General features: G+C 40.1%; 1 non-coding gene across 1 annotated transcript; it reads right to left on the bottom strand.

Annotated features, from left to right (window-relative positions):
• Positions 1–3,616: 3,616 nt before the first annotated feature.
• On the bottom strand, positions 3,617–3,724 carry LOC130964290 (small nucleolar RNA R71). Its single transcript, XR_009080391.1, has one exon. It is a non-coding gene; the product is annotated as a small nucleolar RNA R71 (small nucleolar RNA).
• Positions 3,725–4,962: the final 1,238 nt, after the last annotated feature.

The raw sequence follows: 4,962 nt of genomic DNA on the forward strand, positions 1-4,962 counted from the left end.
AGCTACAGAAGCCCAATTGGCGCGCTCTCAACGGCGTTGGAAAGTAAACATCCTGGGCTTTCCAGCAATATATGATAGTCCATACTTTGCCCAAGATTTGATGGCCCAAACCGGCGTTCAAAGTCACCTCAAGAAATTCCAGCGTTAAACGCCGGAACTGGCACCTGATTGGGAGTTAAACGCCCAAACTGGCATAAAAGCTGGCGTTTAACTCCAAGACAAGTCTCTACACGAAAATGCTTCATTGCTCAGCCCAAGCACACACCAAGTGGGCCCGGAAGTGGATTTTTATGTCATTTACTCTTCTTTAGGCTACTAGTTTTCTATAAGTAGGACCTTTTACTATTGTAATAGATATAGAGAGTCTTTTGATCATGTTTTGATGATTGAACTCACTTTGGGAGGCTGGCCATTCGGCCATGCCTAGACCTTGTTCTTATGTATTCTCAACGGTGGAGTTTCTACACACCATAGATTAAGGTGTGGAGCTCTGCTGTACCTCGAGTATTAATGCAATTACTATTGTTCTTCTATTCAATTCCGCTTGTTCTTTGTCCAAGATATCACTTGTTCTTCAATCTGATGAAGGTGATGATTGACATTCATCATCATTCTCACCTATGAACAAGGTGACTGACAACCATTCTTGTTCTACAAGCATTCGAGGCTTGGTGAATATCTCTTGGATTTCTGATTGCATGATGCATGGTTGATCGCCTGACAACCGAGTGCTCGCCTGACAAACGAGCCAGCCATTCCGTGAGATCAGAGTCTTCGTGGTATAGGCAAGAACTGATGGCGGCATTCAAGAGAATCCGGAAGGTCTAACCTTGTCTGTGGTACTCTGAGTAGGATTCAATGATTGAATGACTGTGACGTGCTTCAAACCTGTAACCTACTGGGCGTTAGTGACAGACGCAAAAGAGGGATTCTATTCCGGTAGGGGAGGGAACCAAACCGGTGATTGGCAGTACTGTGACAGAGTGCGTGCATTAGCTTTCACTGCGAGGATGGGAGGTAGCCATTGACAACGGTGAAACCCTACACGAGCTTGCCATGGAAAGGAGTAAGAAGGATTGGATGAAGACATTAGGAAAGCAGAGAGACGGAAGGGAAGGCATCTTCATACACTTGTCTGAAGCTCTTACACCAATGATGTACATAAGTATCCCTATCTTTATCTTTTATGTTATTTTCGTTCATCACTATACCCAATTGAGTCTGCCTGACTAAGATTTACAAGATGACCATAGCTTGCTTCATACCACCAATCTCCGTGGGATCGACCCTTACTCGCGTAAGGTTTATTACTTGGACGACCCAGTGCACTTGCTGGTTAGTTGTGCGAAGTTGTGTTTATGCCATGGTATTGAGCACCAAGTCTTTGGAGCCATTACTAGGGATTGTTTATGTTTTGAAAAGTATTGATCACAATTTCGTGCACCAAGTTTTTGGCGCCGTTGCCGGGGATTGTTCTTGTGTATGAACAACTGACGGTTCATCTTGTTGCTTAGATTAGGCATTTATTTTTTTCGAAATTCTTGAAGATGAATTCTAGAGTTTCATGATGATTTGCTGAAATCTGGCTGGCTGTAAAGCCATGTCTAATTTCATTGGACCGAGGTTTCAACCTATCATCACAAGAGCTTGTTGATCTTGCTTTTGGAGCAGTGATCTGCTAAGGCTTGGCTGGCCTTTGGCCATGTCTAGTGTTTTGGACCGAAGCTTTCTTTGAAAGCTTGGCTGGCTGTGAAGCCATGTCTAATTCCTGGACCGGAGTCTTAGACTAGCATTGCACTGATTCCTGGAATTCTCATTAAGAATTTTGATATCTTTTTCTACTTAATTTTCGAAAATCACAAAAAAATTCACAAAAACCATAAAAACAAAAAATATTTGATGTTTCTTGCGTGAGTCTAGTGTCTCATCTTAAGTTTGGTGTCAATTGCATGCATTCATGTGTCTTAAGGATCTTCAAGTAATTCTTGATGATTTCTTACTCTGATCTTTGAATTCTTTTGACTTGAGTGTTTATGTGTCTCATATAGTGTCAATAGTATACAAACTGCTAAGTTTGGTGTCTTGCATGCATTGTTATTTGATTCTTGTTGCATTTTGATTATTAAAAAATCCAAAAATATTTTTTACTTTGTGTCTTCTCAAGTCAATAATACAGAGAATTGAAGATTCAGAACATACTGCAGAGGAATTATACAGAAAAAGCTGGGCATTCGAAAATGCCCAGTGAAGAAGGCAGACTGGCGTTTAAACGCCAGCCAGGGTACCTGGTTGGGCGTTTAACGCCCAAAAAGGGTGCATTTTGGGCGTTAAACGCCAGAATGGATACCATTCTGGGCGTTTAACGCCAGGATGGTGCTAGGGGGAAGATTTTGTTTTCAAATCAATTTTTTTCAAGTTTTCAAAGTTTTTCAAAATCAAATCTTTTTCAAATCATATCTTTTCAATCAAATGTTTTCAAAATCAATTTCTTTCCTTTTTCAAAGATACTTACTAACAATTAATGATTTGATTAAACATTTTTTGCCTTTTCTGTTGAGGAAGGTTTTATGTTTGAATCATATCTTTTCTTGTTAGGCAAGTCATTAATTTTTAAAATCAAATCTTTTTAAAATTGTTTTCAAATCATATCTTTTTAAAATTGTTTTCAAATCATATCTTTTCAATCACATCTTTTTAAAAACCAATCATATCTTCTTAACCACTTTTTTTTCAAAATAGTTTTCAATCAAATCTTTTTGATTTCTAATTTAAAAATCTTTTTCAAAAATCACTTGATTTCTTTTCCACTTTTATTTTCGAAAATCAATTAGTGTTTTTCAAAAATGTTTTCAAAATATTTTAATTAATTTTCGAAAATTCTCTTCCCTCCTTCTCACATCCTTCTATTTATGGAGTACCACTCCTTCTCAATGCACAATTCGAACCTTATCTAAGTAAAGTTCGAATTCTTCTTCTCCTTCTTCTTTCTATTTCTCTTTTCCTCTGACACCTTAAGGAATCTCTATACTGTGACATAGAGAATTCCACACTTTCTTGTTCTCTTCTCTTTCATATGAGCAGGAGCAGAGACAAAGGCATTCTTGTTGAAGCTGACCCTGAACCCGAAAGGACCTTGAAGCGGAAGCTAAGAGAAGCTAAGGCACAACTCTCTGTTGAGGACCTGACCGAATTCTTCAAAGAAGAAGAACCCATGGCAGCCGAAAACAACAACAATGCCAATAATGCAAGGAAGGTGCTGGGTGACTTTACTGCACCTACTCCCGACTTCTATGGGAGAAGCATCTCTATCCCTGCCATTGGAGCAAACAACTTTGAGCTTAAGCCTCAATTAGTTTCTCTAATGCAACAGAATTGCAAGTTCCCTGGACTTCCAATGGAAGATCCTCATCAGTTCTTAGCTGAATTCTTGCAAATCTGTGACACAGTCAAGACTAATGGGGTTGACCCTGAGGTCTATAGACTGATGCTATTCCCTTTTGCTGTAAGAGACAGAGCTAGAATATGGTTGGACTCTCAACCTAAAGAAAGCCTGGACTCTTGGGAAAAGCTAGTCAATACCTTCTTGGCAAAGTTCTTTCCACCCCAAAAATGGAGTAAGCTTAGAGTGGAAGTCCAAACCTTCAGACAGAAGGATGGTGAATCCCTCTATGAAGCTTGGGAAAGATACAAACAATTGATCAGAAAATGTCCTTCTGACATGCTTTCTGAATGGAGCATCATAGGTATTTTCTATGATGGTCTCTCTGAACTATCCAAGATGTCTTTGGATAGCTCTGCTGGAGGATCTCTTCATCTGAAGAAGACGCCTACAGAGGCTCAAGAGCTCATTGAAATGGTTGCAAATAACCAATTCATGTACACTTCTGAAAGGAATCCTGTGAACAATGGGACAAGTCAGAAGAAAGGAGTTCTTGAGATTGATGCTCTGAATGCCATTTTGGCTCAGAACAAGATATTGACTCAACAAGTCAATTTGATTTCTCAAAGTCTGTCTGGAATGCAAAATGCACCAAGCAGTACTAAGGATGCTTCATCTGAGGAAGAAGCTTATGATCCTGAGAACCCTTCAATAGAAGAGGTGAATTACCTAGGAGAACCCTATGGTAACACCTATAATTCTTCATGGAGAAATCACCCAAATTTCTCATGGAAGAATCAAGGGAGACCTCAACAAGGTTTCAATAATAATGGTGGAAGAAACAGGTTTAACAATGGCAAACCTTTTCCATCATCTTCTCAGCAACAGACAGAGAATCCTAAGCAGAATCCCTCTGACTTAGCAACCATGGTCTCTGATCTAATTAAAACCACTCAAAGTTTCATGAATGAAACAAGGTCCTCCATTAGAAATTTGGAGGCACAAGTGGGACAGCTGAGCAAGAAAGTTACTGAACTCCCTCCAAGTACTCTTCCAAGCAACACAGAAGAAAATCCAAAAGGAGAGTGCAAAGGCATCAATATGGCCGAATTTGGAGAGGAAGGGGAGGAAGTGAACGCCACTGAGGAAGACCTCAATGGGCGTGCACTAGCCTCCAATGAGTTCCCCAATGAGGAACCATGGGAATCTGGGACTCAAAATGAGACCATAGAGATTCCATTGGACTTACTTCTGCCTTTCATGAGCTCTGATGAGTATTCTTCCTCTGAAGAGGATGAGTATGTCACTGAAGAGCAAGTTGCTAAATACCTTGGAGCAATCATGAAGCTAAATGACAAGTTATTTGGAAATGAGACTTGGGAGAATGAACCTCCTTTGCTCACCAAAGAACTGGATGACTTGTCTAGGCAGAAATTACCTCAAAAGAGACAAGACCCTGGGAAGTTTTCCATACCTTGTACCATAGGCACCATGACCTTCAAGAAGGCTCTGTGTGACTTAGGGTCAAGTGTAAACCTCATGCCTCTCTCAGTAATGGAGAAGTTAGGGATCTTTGAGGTACA

This window comes from Arachis stenosperma, chromosome 2, assembly GCF_014773155.1.
Source record: "Arachis stenosperma cultivar V10309 chromosome 2, arast.V10309.gnm1.PFL2, whole genome shotgun sequence".
Classification (NCBI taxonomy): Eukaryota; Viridiplantae; Streptophyta; class Magnoliopsida; order Fabales; family Fabaceae; genus Arachis; species Arachis stenosperma.